At 35.5% G+C, this 21,796-nt stretch overlaps 3 pseudogenes; all 3 read left to right on the top strand.

Moving 5' to 3' along the window:
• Positions 1 to 6,821: 6,821 nt before the first annotated feature.
• Positions 6,822 to 7,774, top strand: LOC109730719 (olfactory receptor 51G2-like; annotated as a pseudogene).
• Positions 7,775 to 12,911: 5,137 nt separating this feature from the next.
• LOC109730720 (olfactory receptor 51G2-like) lies at positions 12,912 to 13,867 on the top strand (annotated as a pseudogene).
• A 6,327-nt stretch (positions 13,868 to 20,194) lies between these two features.
• LOC109730721 (ADP-ribosylation factor-like protein 5A pseudogene) lies at positions 20,195 to 21,013 on the top strand (annotated as a pseudogene).
• Positions 21,014 to 21,796: the final 783 nt, after the last annotated feature.

Here is a 21,796-nt window from a genome sequence, read left to right on the forward strand (position 1 = left end):
CATATGTGGTACAAACAACACTGCTTAAACTACAGAAGCTGGACTTGGAAACTCTGTGTCATGCACCATATTCACCAGACCTTGCCCTAACTGACTACCACTTCTTCCAGGCTTTGGACCACTTCTCACAATGAGAAACATTCAATTCTCAACAAGCTGTGGAAACACCTTTCGTGATTTCATTGCTGCTGGCTCTCTAGGCTTCTTTCTTGCTGGCATAAACAAGTTACCATTAAGATAGAAAAACTGTGTCAGTAGTTTAGGTGTATACTTTGATTAATTGTACTGCTCTTTGTTGGAATATAATAAACTAAACTTTTGATTCAAAATTGGACATTTAATATTTAATGGCCTATTTACATTTCCACTGACAATGTACAAGAGTTCTGTTTTCCTGACATCTTGACGGCACATGATTTTATTTTTCTTTTCAATAATACCCATTCTAATAGGTATGATGTGATATCTTGCTGTGGTTTAAACATGTATGTAGAGATGTTGAGCATTTTTTCATGTTAATGTATCTGTGGGCCATTTATATCCAGTCTTTTGGGAAATATCTTTTTAGATCCTTTTCCCATTTTTTTAAATTAGTAATTTGGGTTTTTTTGTTATTGAGTTGAGGTTCCAGCTTTTTTTCCCTCAGTATATTTTGACTATTTGTAGTCTTTCCTGGTTCTATGTGAATTTTAAGATTGTTTTTGTGTATGTCTGTGGAAAGTGACATTGGAAATTTGATAAAAATTGCATTAAATATTTAGATTACTTTGAGTCATGTGGATACTTTATAGTTAGTATTAATACAGTATTAATAGTATTATTATAGTATTAATATAGTATTAATAATTCTTCCAGTACATAAACATAGGATATATTTCCATTTACTTATCTCTTCAATTTCTTTCATTAGCTTTTTATAGATTTCAGATTATAAATCTTTCACTTCCTTGGTTAAGTTTTCTTCCAAGTACTTTTTTGATACTGTTGTAAGTGGAACTTTTAAACTTCTGTTTTGGATAGTTCATTGTTAGTACACAGAAATGCTTCTGAGTTTTGTATGTTGATTTTGTAACCTGAAAATCTACTAAGTTATTTTTATTAGGTCTAGCAGTGTTTTGGTAAAGGCTTTAGGGTTTTCTATATATTAGGTCATGTCATCAACAAACAGAGACTATTTAACTTCTTTTTTTTTATATGGATGTCCTTTAATGCTTTAATACTTTGGTTCTTTCAATACTTTAAATATTTCACTCTACTCTCCTTTTGCTTGTGTTGTTTCTGGAGATAATTCTGCTACAATTTCAATACTTTTTAAAGTGCTGCAATCACAGCAATGTCTTCTTTCAAAGTTTATCTTTGATTTTTTTCTGTTATATAAGATATGAGTATGTGATTATTTTGGTATTGTTTCTTACTGATGTATTGGCTTTCTGGACCTTGGATTTGGTTTCACTCATTTTATTTGGAAAGTTCTAGGACAATTTTCTTCATATATTTCTTCTACTCTGTTCTATCTTTCTTCTTCTGGTATTTATATTATGTGTACATTATACTCTGTCATATTATTCTATATTGTTCATGGGTGTTCTCTTTTTTCTTTCTCTCTCTCTCTTTTTTTTCTCTCTCTCTCCATTTCAATTTATACTGGAAGTTTATTGAACTACCTTCAAGTTCACTTATTCTTTTTCATGCTTTTTTGAGTCTACTGTAGAGCTCATCACAGACATTTTCCATTTCTATTACAGTATTTTTTTTTTATTTCTAGCATTTTCTTTTGATTCTTTTTTGAGTCTCTTTCTGCTTCTAATAACTATTAGTGTGTTTTTTATATTCATAATTTCCATTAGAGCTCTTAATGTATTATTCATAGATATCTATACACCCTGTTTGATAATTGTGTCATCTATGATATGTCTACTTCTGTTTATGATGGTTTGCTTTGTTTCTTTCAAGTGTGTGTGTGTGTTTTCTTTTTTGAATGTCTTATAATTATTTTGTTTAAGCAAGGTACCCCTTATTGAGTAATAGAAAATAGGTAAATATGCCTTTAGTGTGAAGATTTATGTTAATCTTACTAGAAGTTGCACTGTGGTTAATGTTTATTGTAGCTATAGGTAAGAGAAACATAAAATCCTCTAGTGTTCTTGTTCTTTACTTCTTTTTTGACTTTAAGTTTTCCAATGTATTACTCCTTGGAGAAAATCTGTATTTTGCAGCTTGTTTAATCACTATTATTATACTGAACCTGTTGGTTTGGTGGTAAGGTACGATGTGCGGAGGACAAAAGGATGCAATAATCTAATTAAATCTTAGTGGGTCTGACAATTTGCTGTGGCTGTGTCTCAAAGATGTGACATTCACAAGGGTTTCTTCTCAGTATTGCTTTTATTTTTCCCATGATCCTTTTTCCTTCCCTGCCAGCAATGTTCCCAATCTATTTCTTTAAATCATGACCCTTTTTGACCACATTTTTCCCCCTTAGGTAAGACAGGAAATCCAAGATAGTGAGAGTGGTAGGGACTTCCTTGCCCCAGCTGAGATAATACGCTGACAAAGTCATTCCCTTGAAGAGTTGGTCTGTGTTATAGAGAGACTTCTCAGTATATTTCACAATGGAGATTCTTCACTGCTCTTGCCAGAGAACTGAGGTTATCTCCCTTGGTTTCTCACCTCTGGTGTATCTATGTTTAAAAACATAGAGAGGTAATGTGTATGACCTTAAAATGAGCTCTACCACTTTAGAATTTGGGTTGCAAGCAGTAGAAATTTAGTACAAACTAAATTGAGCAACACATAGGAAACCATTTTAATTATACAAGGGAAGGCTATAAAAGCCAGGTGCAGGAATACAGCCTGCCTTTCTGAATAACATGATATTACACAAAGAAAGAAATCAGAAAGTAAGTCAAAGCACTACCCCCCCCACACACACAGAATATCTTCAGATCAGTAAATACATGGATACTGATTGGTGACCAATTATGATAGCCCATTTCATTCACATTGGAGGAACTTTACTTTGAGCAAAAGTGTGCTGGGAGAGGTACTGACTCCCAGAATTACTCTCCCAATTGTTAATTCACTCATTAGGAAGACAATGGAAAGTTTTGCAAAAAATAAATTGATACAAAATAATAAAAATCCATTTACTTCTTCTCTGACTGGTTCCAAGTCTGGCCAAACAGACAGTGTCTATGAAATAGAGTCTAATTTCACTAAACTGAAAAAGACGAAAAACAAATAGTATAATAGACATAGTAAATAGAAAATCCCTGACTGATGACATGGAATAATGCACTAAACAAACACCTATAATTATTTAGGGATTTTCAAGAAAGACTTCATTAAAGAAATTCCATTTTAGGTGAGTTTTAAAATTTTGAAGTTCTTAAGTTCATAACATGTCACATAAAGTCCTTCTCTCTCATATCTCTATAATTCCCAACATTAAATGCAGAAATGCAAAAGATGCCCAGTCTATAGTACCTAACGTATATGTTTTTTGTTGTTTTTTTTTTTAGAATTTGTTCTTTAGTTTATACTGACCCACTATCTGGAGGGCTTTCTCAGACCTAAATATTTGTTCTACACTCAGATCATAGGGTTTTGCCTCAGTGTGTGTTCTGTAGGTGGTCAGTTTTGGAGTCCAGGATGACAGACTCCCTAACGGTTCTATTCATTTCTTCATGCATATAATTCAGGCTTGCCTCAGACTACGATGAAGTAGTCATAAATAAAGAACTCAGGCATGGACAGGGCCCAAAGAAAGGAGTCTCTCTAAAGGCCATTGAAGAACATGTTTGGTGTGACTTTTCCCAACCCCAGAAAAATACCTTCTGTGTTTCCCAAGAGAATGCTCTCCAGGGCATTGGCCATGATACTGTAAAATAACTGTTTGTAAAGAACTCCCTTACCTTGAACTCTTACAGAGGGGAGACATAATCCCAGCTTCAGCATTGTTAAGGGTGAGTCACTATTATGGATCTTGGAAAAGTAAGGAGAAACACCCATATGTTTGAGGACAGTAGCAGTAAGTTTTGTGCTGAAGCCCTGAATATCAATGCATTGAATATCTAGACAGAAAAATTAGGATTTGCACTCTAAAGTACCATCTAGACGCTATTAAGATGTATTGTTTCCTTAAGACCTGATCTTTTCTCCAATCTTAGGTTTACTTGCGGGGCGAAGAATCAATAAACCCACAGATTCAAGTACACATACATCAACATGTGTTTTAGAAAAGATTTGTCAGTGGGTTCTAGTACCTCTTCTCATTATACATTCAATTGTGCCTTTAATTAATTTTTTTAGCTATATTGAGATATAGTGACAAAAATTGTATATATTCAAGGTTTACAATGTCATGACCTGATATATATATATATACACGGGGTAATAATTACCATAATCAAATTAATTAACACCTCCATCACCATACATAATTATCATTGTGTGTGTGTGTGTGTGTGTGTGTGTGTGTGTGTGGTGAAGACACTTAAGATCTACTCTCCTAGCAAATTTCTATGCAGTACTATTATAGTATTATTAACAACAGGCTCCATGCAGTGCATTAGATACCAACCTTATTTATCTTACAACAATTTATCTTACAACTGCAAGTTATAAGATGACTAACATCCCCCCATTTCCCATATACTCCAGCCCCAAGCAATGACTATTCTACCCTCTGTTTCTATGATGTCAACATTTTTTAGATTCCACAGGTAAGTGAGAGTATACAGTATATGTCTTTGTTTGTCTGACTTATTTCACTTAACATAATGACTTTCAGGTTCATCCCTGTTCTAGCAAATGGCAGAATTTCCTTCACTGCAGCATTATTCACAATAACCAAGATATAGAAAAAACCTAAGTGTCTGTTGATGGACAAATGGCTAAAGGAAATGTGATATGTACATGCATACATAGAATTAGATATATATAAACAATGGAATATTATTGTAATTTAACTCTTAAGATTTTCGCCTAGTCCCTTGCCCACGTTAATGGCCATTTAGAGAGCAATGATGTTTTTTATGGCATAAGGAATATTTTTCATGTGGATCAGAATTATGTAGGTAGTAAGCACAGATGTAGACTTCAAGCTTTGAAGATGAACAAATAAACACTTCTTGGTAATTGCTTATGTTCTGGATTCTCTCTGCTTACAACCTCTCTGGATGATATCCTCATATAGTTACAGCAGATTTTTATTTCCCACCTACTCCAACATTAAGAAAGTCACCAGGTTTCTGATTCTCCAAAGAATATGCATTAACACATCAAAGATCAGTACATTAATTTTTCATTTCTTGTTTGTTTTGTTTTATTTTTTATTATAAGATAAATTAATCTAAAATATTTTCAGAAGGAAAGTAACTAAGGCAGCAAGAATTATGTTCTAGCCTTGTATCTACTCTTTATTAAATAGGAGGCTTTGTGTGAATTAGTTACTTATTTTCTTAGAGATTCTTTGTCTTTATCAGGAAACCAGGCATATACAATTGGATCCCTTCAACTTAGAGTTGAGATGATCTGGGATGATACATGAAAAAGTGAATGTATAAGTATTGTAAAGTGAAATACAAACATGGAGTATTACACCTGTGACTACCTGTAGAATATTGACAAGATCCACAATAGGGATCATTTTGGGAAAGGAGTAGACAGTATTGTACATATCTCAAGACATATGAGTTGAAAGTTGTAATAAAAACTAAAGTCAATGCCTAATGGGGGGAAAAACCTGAATATTGATTTTATAAGACTCTTTAAAATTCAGCTGCTCTTACTGGCTATTGCTATTCAAATAATTGATTGTTTTGTATTTCCAAAAAGTTCCTGGCTTGGTTTCTGTTAAGGAGGAGTTGGGAAATTCCTTAAAGTAGAGTTATTATCCCCTGGGTTCTATGAAGAAGGACCACATAGTGGAAATGATATTGGTTGGCAGTTGAGAGGTACTCAGGGTCCAGGAGAAAGTATACGTGGGAAAAGACAGTGGTCCTATTCCCAAACTGGAGTCTTCACTGAGATCTGATTTTGTGACAAAATATTGTCATTTACAGTCAGAGTATCCTCATCAGTACAATGTTGAGGGATGATGAATGACCTGTGAGCATCCTTCTAATTCAAACATTCTTGAGTTTCACTCATACATTTAGATCTACATATTGGCATGCATGCATGTCTCCACTCAAAAATTTGAACATTAAAATATATGAGTAAAAAACATATAATTTCTTTCTCATGGTGTGATTTAAAAATATTTTAAATATGTATATATCTACATCTTGATAAGTCAGAAGATGTTTCTGATGATATTTGATAGTAGAGCTCTCTGTATAATTTTCATTTTTACTGTATCATGGAAATAATTATCTATTGGCAGCCATAATGAAGTCATGAAAAGAGAATATCACAGGAATTGAGGAGATATGAATTTGGCCATGAAGTCTAACACAATAAATAGTTAAGAGGCTGGGCTTTATTACCAGAATGTGAACAATGAAGAGTTAGAACTACAGGGAGTCAGTCCCTTTCCTGGTTGTGTTTTAAACTTCATCTCTTTGAGGGATTCTTTTCTGTGGTGCCTTCACTGAGGCCCTCCTGGAGAATCCCCTTCAGTCACTTCAAATTATTACTTCTTTTCATTGGCTCATTTCCATTTATGGTGAAGTACTTGGGCTGTGAGTGTTCAGGAGAGTATGATGAAGGAAGACTTTGCAAGATCTTGCTGTGTGCTCCACGTTCTCACCCAGCCACCCATCTGCTTATAGGGCCTGTTACTGCACTTCTGCCTATATTCTGCCCCTCAGATCATCATGTCAGACTCCAACCACACCAGCACCTCCTTCTTCCTCATGGGCCTCCCGGGCCTTGAGGCTGTGCACGCCTGGCTCTCCATCCCTCTGTGTGCCATGTATGTGGCATCTCTGGCAGAGAACAGCCTGATCCTGTGGGTGGTGAGGACAGAGCCCTCCTTGCACCAGCCCATGTACTACTTCCTGTCAATGCTGGCAGTGACTGACCTGGACCTGTCTGCCTCCATGCTGCCCACCATGCTCGCCCTCTACATTCTGGGTTCCAGGGCAGTGGCCATAGACAAGTGCCTGACCCAACTCTTCTTCATCCACACCTTCTCCATCATGGAGTCTTCTGTGCTGTTGACCATGGCCTTTGACCATTTGGTGGCCATCAGCAACTCCCTGCGTTATGGCACCATCCTCACCAGCCCCAGGATAGCCAGCTTGGGCCTGGCCATTGTGGTGCGCAGTGTCGGTCTCCATATCCCAGCCCCCATCATGCTGAAGAAGCTGCCTTACTGCCAGAACCACCAGCTCTCCCACTCCTACTGCCTGCACCCGGACGTCATGAAGCTGGCCTGTGCTGATACTCATGTCAACAGTGCCTATGGGCTCTTTGTAGTTCTCTCCACACTGGGTGTGGACTCGGTGCTCATTGTTTTCTCCTATGGGCTGATGCTCCAAACAGTGCTGTCCATTGCCTCCAGGACTGAGCACCTCAAAGCCCTCAACACCTGTGTCTCCCACATCTGTACTGTGCTGCTGTTCTACATACCCCCCACTGCCTGTGCATGATCCACACATTTGGGAAATGGGTTTTCCCATGTAGCCATGTGCTGCTCTCCTACCTGCACTATCTCACACCTCCAGTGCTCAACCTGATGGCCTACACCATCAAGACCAAAGAGATCCTAATGAAGATGCTATATCTCTTTAGGTGGAGTGGAACTAGTAATAGGGAGCATAATTAAAATCTTTTTCTGATAGAACAGAGACAGGTGGGCACTCTAGCCACAGTTTATGTTTAATCAACTATATCGTACTGAGTAGATAATGTGAAGAACTAGTCAAAATTGAGACATTGTTCCCAGTCTCATGAAGTTCACTCTCTTTGGGGAAGATACACTCCACATTTTCATCTATGCATTCATTCAGTTCATGCATACTTAGTGAGCTTCCACCATATACTCTGAATTCTGCTAAGATCTGGAAATAAAAAGAGAATGAATGTGTCTGTTTGGAAGGTGAATTTCAACAGGATGATATTCACGTAGGTGACTCTTATTATTAAATAATTCAGAGTTGCATAAAATGCTTAGGATAATGCATATCAGTTTTAAAACATATTCTGGAGCTGGTAGTAAGAGGGGAAGAGGAGGTTGACACTGTAGGCTGTTGTGTCAGAGATAAGATGATTTGTAAAATTTGCATTCCCAGTTAAATGTAACTGCATGAGGACAGAATTTAGTGCTTCCATGTTAGGATCAGCAGTATCTGGATATGGTATTTTGCTTATAATAGTTCTTAGTGAGTATTTGCTAAATAAATGAAAAATTAATAAATCAGTTAAGACTTTGAGAAACAATATTCAGCAAGTTTACGAATGTTCATGAGGCAATGGTTTGTGAGATATAAAAGTATGAAGCCTTATCTTCAAAATATCTGTTGATAGCCATTCGGGATATCTAATTATTTTGATGTTCCTATAACTTAAAACGAAAGAAAGAGAAAGAAAAAAAAGTAAGAAAAGAAGGAAGGAAGGAAGGAAAGAAGGGATCTAAAAAGGGAGGGGGAATTTTTCTGTTGTTTAGATCTCTAAACTTTGGTCACTAAGTAAGGAAAATCACAAGAATGAAATAAATGTTCATGTTAATGTATCATTAGTTGAAGGCCAAAATTCTGATAACTTCTAGATCCTGATTATAATCCAGTACTCAAAAGTGAATGAAAAATATATTTCAAGAATAAAATATGTACTTTTCTTCCTACTATTTACTTAATTTCAATAATAATAGCAATTGGTTCAAAATTCTGAAAATATGCATTTTAGCTTCCTCTTGCCTGTTACAACATTGGCTTCATGTATTCAAGGTGAAGAGATGGCTTGAAAGTATTTGTTTGATAGGTCTGATAATAACCATGGAAGGAAGAAAAGCAACAGTATATTTTAAAAGAAAAAAATAAAACTGTCAAATGCCCAAATAGTTCCATATTCTTTCATAGAGTCATAGAACATTACTGAAATACTGAAATATAGTATACAAGAAAGTTCCTAACATTCCCCAAGTCCTCATAAGAAGCATCAATTTAAAGTCATGTATTTGTTTAACATATAACAGAAGATACTCATGCTGTAAGTTTAATCTATATAAATAAATATAGTTAGTAACAAAGATAACTTTTCATTCAATAACACTAAATTATTTGCAAAATGTGAAATCAATAAACCACCATCCTATTTAATTTTTGAATATGCCCATTTCCACCTTTATCTTAACCAGGCTTGCTTTGCCTAACTAATAGCAATGCCACTCCATTGTTTCTCCATGTTTCCTGCTTTTCAGTTTACATTGAAGAGAATGTCATTAATAGTTCACTCTAGGCAAGATGTCTCAGAAACTATCATAAAGTACAGTGAAAGTCACAAGAAGGAGCATTTTCATTCCTGCTCTATGAGTCCCAGAAAGTCATTCATTTTTTTCCCTCAACAACTATTTGGCAGTTACTTTATTCAACTCTGGAAATATAAAATTAAATAAGATGGACATCCAAGACAGATATAACCTCCTGAATATTGCTTATGGGGCAAAATAGATTTTAAAAATCAACTACAATAATTGGGGCTGTTGATATTGAATATAAGGGTTGAAGGTTCAAGTTTAGCCTAACCACAGTAGTGATGCGCAACAAATTATAACCTAGCCAAAATGAGGGGTAGAAAAGATATTCTAATAAATAAAAAGCAATCAGAAGGACTTGGTCCAATGACAGGTGTAGGAATTGAATTAACTTACTAGCATTTAAAATGACTAGGGTTGAAAGTGCAGAAATATGCACAGATTGGAGAGAAATGAACACTGACGAGGTAGTGGAATCATTGAGTTAGGAAACCCTGTAGAGGGGGTTAACAGTATCCTAGAACAAAAGTTAAGCTTTGAAGAGTTTTGCCATACTATGGTCACTTTATACACTCAATACTGTTGCTACATAGATACATATATTCTCAGGGTCAGAAAATTTCATGGTGAGAGCTATTTATCCTCCTTCTCATACAACAGATCACCATGCCTTTTTTATATATATATAAATAAATGGTTTAGGAGAAAGACGCTTTCCTCCTTTTAACTTTGATATTATATTGAAGTAGCTTCTAGTATAATATTATAATTCAAAAGAACATGTGTTCTGGATCCATATTAATTCTTGTTTGAAACTCAGTTTGCTGTATAGTAACTGAGTGACTTTCTTCAAGTTAATTTAGTTTTTTGAACCTCAATTTCCTTAATGACAATATGAAGATTATAGTAATTTTCTGGATTGTTGAGGGGAAAATGAGAAATCATATATGATACATAAGAGAATTTTTCCAATTTTCTGAGGAGTGCCTACTGGTCTTGTCACTAGATACTCCGATTGAATTTTTATCACTACAAGAATGTCTCTATGTCTCCAGCCTTGTCCTTGACTCTGGAAATCCCAAACTTTCATGGCTTGGTGTTTTTATTATGCACTATGACTCCATTGATCCTCTAACCTAAGTCTGCGTGTATAGTGTGAAGGAGATGGATGATGCTATGAAAGAGTGATGCCTTTATAGCTTTAGAATTCCCAGATAATACCATATACACCCAATCCTATTTCAATTCTGAATCTCAAAAGATTCTAGACTGGTAGGTAGTGCATTGATTTTATGTTGCAAGCATATTTAAGTGTTCCTGAAATACATCCCAGAAAAAAATCACATAAATGCTCCCAAATTGTAGATAAACTATTTAAATATGACATTTAATTTGAATTGAGTTAAAATCTTATACTCATAGGGTATCTACTATATGCAGCTCTGTAGGTTAATATGGATTATACCCAGAGTACTCCTATCAAGCAGTTAAGAGTTAATAATAACTTCAAATAAAGCCAAAGAGGAAGGATTCCCAGAAGATTCCTATCCTCTCAGGTAGCTATTAATGAATGATAATAGAGGTCAAACCGGGCCTCAAGTGCTTTAGTTTTGGGGGTTGTAACTGTTCCTGCAGGACTCTGGCAACCAAACTGCCTTGAGATGTCAGGTGAGAAGGGAATTAAGATTTAGATGAGTTTGAATATAGAAGCAAGAGCAAAGTTATTTGGGACTGATATCTGTATAAATTCTTGCATGTAGTACAAGAAACCATAGATATTTGTTTTATGAATATCCTATGAGGATATTTACATTTTATCTTCTAAAGACAAACACAAGTTACTTTGGGGAATAATTCTGACCCAAATGCAAAGAAATTTCTTTAAAAATATCAAGGATAGAGAAGGGGGTATCCAATTCTACGTTAATATCAACCAGCCTCATCCCCAAACACTAACAGGCTCAGAGATTGTTCAGAGTAGACTCAGACAGAGAATGTCAAGAGCTCGGAATGGAAAGTGCCTGTGCTATGATATATGGAGTGCCATGTCTGGAATTGCTAACATTTAATTTTTTTCTTGAATAATGGAGAATTGGGCACTTTATGCACTTGTATATATCTTTCATTCAAAATTATTCATATTTAAAAAGTGAAGATTAAAGAAAAACATAGCTTGATTATGATTCTGGGCTTGATTCCCGTTTTCTGTTTTTTTGTCATGCAAAATGTATAATTTTTAGTTAAGTGTTAGAAATAAAAGTTATATTCCAGATTGGTATTTTGATAAACTGAATAAGACAATTTTAAAAAGCAGTGACCAGTAGACAAGATATATGTGTCTTGTCTTCATTGCTGGAACAAAGAAAATGTCATTTTATGAGGAGGGAATATTTGATTTTGCAAGACCAATCTCTGGATAATTAGTTAGGTACTAGGAACATCTCAATAGCCATCTCAGTCAAGAATGCAGTTCAAAATCAAAAATAAAAATTTAAACAAACAAACAAAAATCCTCCATATCTCTACAGTAGGTATTTTTAGAAAAAAAGAGCCATAGTATTATTGATAATGAAAATGCTCGTATCTTTCATATATTATGAATTTCACTTAAGCTTTTAATTTTCATATTGCCCTCCACCCCTTATAATGCAAGCAGAGCGGTTTATGTTTTGATGGTTGCTGTATCACTATAATCTAGTTCAGAGAGAAGTTCTCAAAATTCATCACATAAATAATTCAATGAATGTTGAGATAAAATGGCCAATGTATAAATTCATGAAATAAATCTGATGGTGTTTATTTTGTATTGATTATACATGAACTATTTTATACTCAAAACAAATGTGTACAATACCACCAAAAGGTCGTAGTGATTAAATTCACAGATTTCTAAATCTATAGTTGTTCTTACAGGACACAAAAATTATTTTGAGGTTTTATAAAATGCTTTATTAATTGAGCTATCAACATTTCTACATCTAATAATAATATATTTTTTCCATTTTAAAAACGTGTTCATATGCTGTAACAACTTGTGTAAAACGTGTTTCAGGGTTGAATAAGATGTAAGAACTTATGAACAAGATGTAAGAAGCTTATAGCTTCTCACTATAAGCTCAGTGAGAAGCATGAATCTTAGAATTTAATTTGAATACAGATGCAGGGCTAGATTTGCTTCTTAGAAACTGAATAGATCAATTGTAATCGGTTTAATAAAATGCAGATTTTTAAAAATCGAGCCCGCATTACCTGTGGAAAAATGATATTGAAGGGACCTTGCTCATAGTTTTAGATTATCTAAAGGTATATAGTTAGAATGGCAGGTCATCTTTCATGGGCACAGTATCAGTTGAAGGGAATGCAAATAAGACTAGTTGTAATTTAAATTACAATATAGACACTCTCATATTCTAAAATTCTATGCCAAATATGAACAACTGTTCCTCAGATAATGCATTTAATTCTAGGAAAAGCATGCCATCCTGGCATCATGCTTCCTGTCAATAGCACCACCTTCTTCTTCTCCACCTTCCTGGTGACAGGCATTCCTGGGCTAGAGGCTGTGCACATCTGGAACTCCATACCCTTCTGTGCCATGTTCCTCATTACCTTGGTGGGTAACATGACCATCATGACAGTTATCTGGAGGGAGCAGACCCTCCATGTGCCTATGTACCTCTTCCTGGCCATGCTAGCTGCCTCTGATCTGGGCCTGTCCCTCTTCACCTTCCCCACGATGCTGAGGATCTTCTGGTTGGATGCTCAAGAACTGACCTTTTCAGCTTGCTTTACCCAAATGTTCTTTATTCACACCTTCCAGGACTTTGAGTCTGCTGTTATTCTGGCAATGGCCTTTGACCACTATGTGGCCATTTCTCGTCACTGCACTATTCATCCATCCTCACCAAGAGTGTGATTTCCAGGATAGGTTTGGCTATTTTTGTGCGAACCTTGGCAGCAGAAGTGCCCCTCCCCATCCTCTTGAGGAGGCTGTGCTTCTGTTGCTCCAATGTACTTTCTCATTCCTACTGTCTGCACCCTGACATTATAAAGCTCTCTTGCAGCAACACTAGAATCAATAGCAGTTTGGGATTGTTTGTGGTGCTTTCTACCATGGGTCTAGACTTTTTGCTCATTCTCTTTTCTTATGTGCTGATATTGAAAACTGTGCTTAGAATGGCTTCCCATGATGGCCGTCTCAAGGCCCTCAACACCTGCATCTCCCACATCTCTGCTGTGGTCATCTTCTTCACACCCATGATCTGCCTGTCCATGCTGCACCACTTTGGCTCAAGACTTCCTTCACATGTCTATGTGACCTTGGCCAACATGCACTTCCTCATCCCCTCTGTGATGAACCCCATTGTCTATGTTGTGAAAACTAAGCAGATGTGGGATAAAATATTTAAGTTTTTCATCAAAAGAGAAGCTGGAGAATCAAAGTGACATTTATAAAATATTTTATAGATTAATAGTTTGGAATAACATTAAATAAACACTTTGTGATTGGCTAGAAATGGGGCATTTTCTCAGTCATGTCTTTTTCTTTTTCTGCTGTAGTTCTCCTACAATTTAGTCGAGGAAGTTTTATTTGTGAAAATCATTTTCCACAGTCTGGGCAGTAATTAAATATATAGCAGTAATTAAATATATAGGTATTTTTGTTAACACTCTTGAACTCCTGGCATCCAAAAGTGCTAGGATAATAGACATGAGCCACTGGGCCTGGCTGTTCTTAACATTCGAACATATAAACTTAACATTGGAGTATGTTTTATTTATAACTGTAATTCAATTCCTATACCTCTTAATATATAATATTTTGTTTGATTTTATTCTATGTCTCCAAGTCTCTCTCTAAATCTGAGTTTTCAAATCTAGATTTAGAGAAAGTGGTTCAGAAATTCTTAAGCATGTTGAGTGCAGTGATGAAGGTGTGTTGACACTGGTAAAACAACCATTCAGACATCAAAAAATAAAATGATTTTTTATCTTTTTGGTATCAACCTCAGGACTTAAAGAAAAAAAGATATTCTAAGAAAACATTGTTGTTATTTGCCAGTCTGAGTTTTACCTAACTCTGTATGTAGATAAGGTAGACATATCAACTTGTGCTCATTATCAGAAAGGAACCTGAAAAGATTTCCAATTAAAATAAGCAATACCATTTTATAGCCATATAAACTAATGGAACTTTCCCTGTTCCATTTCTAAGTCATACATTTACAAAAAATATTTTAAAATTAAAATAAGTTTAATTCTGTAATTAAAGTTTTAACTAAAATAATTTGATAAGTAAAATCCAAAGAATTTTCTAACATCACAATGCTATTTTACATTCCCAGTAGAAAAAAATAACAGTTTCCATTTCTTCATATCTTTGACAACATTTGATATATTTTTTTTACTTTTTCTTTTATTTTTAGCCAATCCAGAATGTGTGCACTAAAAGGTCATTTTTGCTTTACTTCACATTTCCTTAAAGAGTAATGATGCCAAGCACTTTTTTTCCTATGTGCATATTTTCTTTTGTTAAGAGTCTTCAGGTCTTTTTCATATCTCGTTTGTCCTCTTTTAAAATTGGTTGTTAGGACATCTTTACACATTCAACTATTAGATCTTTCTTAGTATGTCATGAATATTTTCTCATGGATTATGTCTTGCTTTCATTTGTTTAGGAGTGTCTTCTGAAAATCAGAATTTTTTAAAAAGCTTAGATGAAGACATATTTATTTTATTTTTCTCATGACTAATGAACTCAGTGTCCTATCTTAAAAAAAATCCTAATGTAGGGTTAAGAGAACACTCTCCTATGTTTTCTTATATAAACTTTAGCTTTTATATTTAGGTCTACATTCCATCTAAAATTTTTGTTTATTATGTAAGTAGGAGTCAAAATTCCCTTTGTTTTTCAATTTTTATTCAGTTGTTCCAACACTATCCTTACAAATATTTTCCATTCTCATTCAACTAGTTCGACCAAAGTTGATTAATCATATGCATCTGGATACTGGAGATTCATTCCTTTGCATTGACTGATTATTCACTCTCTTCCTGTGCTCATACCATACTGTTTTAATTACTGTAGCTCTATAATAAGGTTTGCAATTCTGTAGTGTGAATCTTCCAACATTTTAATACTTGTTAGAATTTATTTGATTCTTCAATTCTTCTAATTAGATTTTATTGTATAAATTTTAGAATTAGCATGTAAATTTCTAAAAAAAAACCTTCTGAGATTGGGATTGCTATTGAATTAAATCTATAGATAAATTTTGGAAAGAAATCATATATTAAAAATAATAATATAAGCTGCATATAACTAAACAGACCAAATAAACAAGCAAAATAAAAATATTGACTAAAATTAGTTTTATTAAATATATATTTTTATGCCATTGTCCATTATTACTTAAGTCTCACTGCCCAAGTCTATATATTCACAGGCCTATTCAGAAACACATAATGTGATCTATACTTGATAAATTATCTAAATTACATAAATATTTTATGTAAGGAGTTGTCTTAGTTGAGATGCTATTGTCATATTGAGATGCTATAACAAAAAATCTTTGACTAGGTAGCTTATAAACAATAGAAATTTATTTCTTATAGTTCTAGAAACTGAAAACTGTCTGGTGGGAGCCCATTTTCTGGTTCATGGTACATTTTTTCTGTGTCCTCACATGGTAGAAGGGGTGAGAATCTCTCTAGGGCTACAGTCCTCAACACCCAGGCTACCACCCAGTACCAGTCCATGCCATGTTAGGAACCAGGCTGCGCGTTACCGCTTGAGCTCTTCCTTCTCCTCCAGCCCCCATCTGTGGAAAAATCATCCTCCATGAAACTAGTCTCTGGTGCCAAAAAGGTTGGTGACTGCTGCTCTAGGGCATTAATTCCATTAATAAGGCTCTGCCCTCATGGCCTAATCACTTCCTAATGGCTGACCTAACCTAATGTCATTGGTGATTAGGTTTTAACATATGAATTTAAGGGCACATAAACATTCAGACCACACCAGGAGTATTTCTTGTTAAATATAAATTAATCAAAAAATGTCTGAAGAAACTGAGGAATATAAATGGATTATATATATTACATCTAATATATAGTATTATATGAGATATAGCTATAGTTTTTTTCTCTCAGTATTAAGGCATAGTGCAAAATAACATTGAACACAGAGTATGCATACATTTCATATATTTCTGTGATACATTGCCTGAGATAATTTGTCTGTCATTTTTACTGAAAAACCTTAACCCTTAGCATATATCAGAAGAAGTGTAAAAGGGGGTCAATCTGCACATAATAATAATAGCAATAATAATATATAACAATAATATATAATAATATATAACAATAACAAACATCAGTTTCCACACATTATAACTACCAAATAGAATGTTCACTGCACTGTAAATTTCAAGTGCACTGTGTCATTTTTTAGATCCAGCTTCTTCTTTTCATTTTTAACCATAGCTACTTTCCTTTGGGACCTTCTACCAATTTTAATGATATAGACCCTTTTCAGACGACAGGTTTGGTTAGATAGATGCCTTCACAAACATACGTGTTTTTTTTATTTCCTGAATTATTTCTTATACTCCCTACTCCCCATCTGGAGCCAGTCTCACTATTTTTCTAAATTTCCAGTTGAATTGCAGTTCAGCCCAGATGAAATTCTAGTTTATGAGACTGAAAGCTTGTATTTGGGGTCCATAAAGAGACAAAACCAATAGAATATATGTTATTTTATGATCTATATGAGATTCATTATAAGCAATTGGCTCACGTGACTATGCAGGGTGGATGTCCCAAGATCTGTAGTTGGTAAGCTGGAGACCCAAGGACAGCTGATGAGGTAGTTCCAGTCCATGTCCAAAGGCCTCATACCCAGGGGAGCTGATGGTGTAAGTTCCAATCCAAAAGCCCAGAGCTGTGAGATCAAGAAGAGTAGGTTTTTCAGATTGAACCTGAAGGCAGGGAAAGATCTATGTTTTAGAACAAGCAGGCAAGGAGAAGAAATTCCCTCTCACTCAGCTTTTTTGTTCCACTCAGGTCTTCAACTGACTGAATGAGGCCCATTTAATTAGAGAGGGCAATCTACTATACTCAGTCTACCAATTCAAATGTGAATCTCACCCAGGAACATCCACACAGACATGCAGAAGAATATCTGATCCAATGGCTGGGAACCAGTTGGCCCAGTCAAGTTGACAAAAAATTAACCATCATGAAGCTGAATTGTTTTTAATTCTGAAGGAACAGATATTATTTTCAGGATATTAAGAAATTGTCTCCAGGTGCAAGAAAACTAAATGTTTCTGAGAATAGGCTCTCTTGGAGACTTATAAAATTCATTCTGCCAAAGGCACATAATGACATAAATTGCATCCCTTAAGGGAGTAATCATCACCATTAATGCCACCATTACCGAGACTTTCTTTGTCTGTGATTCCAGAAGCAATAAAGAATATCATGATAATTAATTAAGTTTTGTAGGCATCATCCACAAGAAAATTTATTTTTCTGGAAATCAAAAATACATACTTTGGTATTCAAAAATGTAGCATTTCCCACTATATACAATAGATTGGCCTCTTGTCCTACAAATATAATGTGCAATTACATATTGAGCATGAGTCTTCTTGACTCTACCTATTTTAGGCCTGGATTTAGACCTATAAATTAAAGTAATATATTCTAGACTATACTGATCTAAGCAAAGAAATGGTGAAGTGCCTGTCATGGATGGGTGTAAAGGTGGAAAACTCACTAGATGTTCACAGTGGGGGCTGGAGGGAATATTTCTCACACAGAGATCACAGATATTAGTATATATAAAAGTAAAAAGTTTATTTTAGTTTCTTAGAAGGAGAGCTATTGAGAGAGAGAAGGGAAAAAGAAGGAGAAAGAGAGATACAGGAGAGATGATGTGGCACCCAAAGAAAGAGAAGGGAGGTGCATGCACAAAGGCCAAGAGGCTTGCTGTTTTTATGGGGACAAAGAGAAAGAAAAAAAAATAATGATTGCTATTAGTTGATAACAGAATCAGGTGTGAAGTAATTAGCATGAGGCAGATACAAGATATCAGGCTGCCCATCTCTCCCATACATATTTTCTGTTCCTGGGAACTTGGTTATTTCTGGAATGTGGACAAGTTGTTCTAGTGGGACAGCCTTATCACTAGGGGTGATTTATGATGATTTCACCCATGAGATATGGTTTTGGGTGTGCACTGAGGCCTGAAGCTTGGGCTGCCTGCTGTCTGCTCAGGAACTATTCAAGGTTGTAAAAGTTAAATTCTAAAAGGCAATTTTTAGTCAGTAGGCCTAGCGATTGTAAAAAAGAATTACATTTCCTTACTGTCTGCTTGGCTCATTTTAGATGTTTTGAAAACAGAGCCCCTTTGGGTGCCTGTTAGTGAGAGGGGGAGAGACAGAGAGAAAGCTCATGTGATTGACTTTAGCCCTTACTGAAAAACTGTAAGTTAGATAATTTTTCTGTTATTGATATTATTTTTTTGTTATTTTGCTAGCAAAGCTGTCCTTTCAGTGGGTTCAATGTGATTTCCTAAACTAGAAATGCGTTTTTATCTAAAGTCTTAGAGATCACATTTTTACAGCTCAATCACCCCAAAGACTAAAACAAATAAACAAATAAAAAGGGCAGACCATTCAGTGAATAAAAATCTGTCTTTTCAACATTATTATTACAGCTGGACATTCAGATATAGAAAGATGAGTCTAGATACAGATCTTACACATTTTGAAAATTTTAACTGAAAATGGATTATGTACCTAAATGTAAAACACAAAACTGTAAAATTCCTAATAGATACAATAGGAGAAAATCTAGGTGACCTTGAGATTGGCAATGGCTTTTTAGATACAGAATCAAAAACATGAAAGAAAAAAATAAGTTGGACTTTATTAACATTAAAAAATTCTGTCTGTGAGAGACACTATTAAGAGAATAAAAGACAAACCACAGACTGGCTTTTCTGCTAACGGACTTGTATCCAAAATAAATAAAGAAACCTTAAAACTCAACAAGCAAGAGCAATTAATTTAAAAAGAGAAAAAGATCTGAGTAGATACCTAACCAAAGAACATATATGAATGACTGAGAAGCATATGCAAAGATATTCAACATCATATATGTCAGAGAATTGCAAATTAAAATGACAACATAATCCCAGTATATTTATATTATAATGGCTTAAATCCAAACCATTGACAACAGTAAATGAACTCTCATTCACAGATGCTGAGAACGCAAAATGGTAAAGACACTCTGGAAGACAGATAATGTTTCTCACAGAACCAAACATACCCTTATCATACAACCCAGCAATCATGATCCTTTGTATTTTCCAAATGGGTTGAAATCTTTACTCAAAAATCTGCACATTAATTTATTTATAATTGCCAACTTTGGACGTAAACCAAGAGGTACTTCAATAGGTAAATAAACAAACAAACAGCTGCAGCCTGAGAGGAGCTGGGGGAGGGCAGTGGCCAGGGAGCCTCCTGGCAGACAACAGGGCCGTGGTGGCCGCTGGCCTGCCGCTAGCCACTAGCCTGGCGAGGGCCCCCACGGGCAGGGCGGCCTGGGCTTCGGCCTCCCTCCGGTTCCCTGGAAGCTGCTGGTGGCCAGCGCAGGAGTAGCAGCAGAGGCAGAGGCTCCAAAGTCTCTCTCCTCCTCAGACCGAGCCAGGACAGGCCAGGTGGCTCTGGTGACTGGAGGTGGGGGCTCCGCTGCCTGTGAATGGGAATTCTCTTCACCAGTATGTAAACCCTGTTCGATCACCAGGAGCACAAAGTTATCATTGTTAGGCTGGATAATGCAGGGAAAACTATACTTTACCAATTTCCTATGGAGTTGTACATACATCCCCTGCAATAGGAAGTAATGCAGAAGAGGTAGTGATTAACAGTACATGTTTCCTAATGTGGGGTATTGTTATAAACCAGTGGATTAAGGGAACTCAGACACTAAAATCTAATTAGCCACATTTTATTTACTTTTGCGCAGGGTCTGTCACCACTCTATGCAAGGAGGGAGAGCAGCCACGAACGTTTTTAGTCTGGGGGTTTTATACCCCTTGGGCTGGCACCTGCACTGCAAAGCAAGCAAGCCGGTCACGGAAGCCAGAGATTTGCGTTTAGCTACATCTCCTTGCCAGTTAGCGGTTAGCTACATTTTCTTGCAGAACATTTTGTTTTTCACAATTTCTACTGAACCTTAACTTCTGCTTAACTACCTCTTTCACTCCCTATCTCATAATAAGTATTGTCTATCTGGTAATTTTTCTTTCTTTAAGTACCGGTGGCCAAGAATCTCTTTGTTCTTCCTGGAACACTTACTATACTAACACGGAGGACCTCAGGAAAGCTGGATTGCTGATTTTTGCTAATAAACAAGATGTTAAATGAAGAGTGCATGCCTGTAGGGGAAATCTTCCAGTTTTTGAAGCTAACTTCTATCAAAGATCACCAGTGGCACAGCCAGGCATGCTGTGCTCTTACTGGCGAATGATTGTGACAAGGACTGGAATGGATGATGTCATGACTTAAGATTAGTTGATCTCTACTGACCTCTTCTCATAGACTTTGTATAAAAGAAGTGCTGGACTTTACCCAAAAACTGCAAAAATTAATGGTTAAGATATATTTATAATAAACTGATTTAAACTTTTTCTATAAGAAGAAAAATCAATAACACTCATTTGAAATCAAAGATGAAGTCTCATCTTCCAACTTGCTTTATCATTAATTCCTTCCAAAGAAAGTTATTAAAGCTGTGATTGACATTTTTCTAATAATGAATCCTCTCAGGACATTGTGTAGCCAGTGGTAAGTACAAAGGCAGAGGAAGACATTTCAAACTTTAAGAGCTTTATTACCAGTATCACCCTCCCTCATTGAATGTTCTCTTCTTGTTCCATTAAGTCAACAAAAAAATCAGTACAGATATGTATTCACACTTTTCCCTCAGTAATCTCAAAATATCACACTAAAAGATATCTGGTACTTATTAAAATATATTAACATTTTCTCAAGAATGTTGCCTTGTCATGAAAGATGCCCATGTTCCAGAAGAGTCATGCATTAGAAAATCTTATTTTTAATACTATTCTGTAAGAACTAAGTACTGAGCTGGCAAAAATGTGTAGCTATGTTGTTCAGAGACTTGGTCTGGGATGGAAAATCATCAAATGCAGTTTAAAATTGGAAAATACTTCCCAAGTGTGAAAGACATCATTTAATGAGTTAATTCAAATGCTGATTGTGGGGTCTCAGGTGTAAAAGCAGTTACTCAGCATAAAAATACCCAAAAGACTTCTCCTCCAGAGTTTATTCCCTGGGT

This window comes from Microcebus murinus, chromosome 4 (genome assembly GCF_040939455.1).
Source record: "Microcebus murinus isolate Inina chromosome 4, M.murinus_Inina_mat1.0, whole genome shotgun sequence".
Taxonomy (NCBI): Eukaryota; Metazoa; Chordata; class Mammalia; order Primates; family Cheirogaleidae; genus Microcebus; species Microcebus murinus.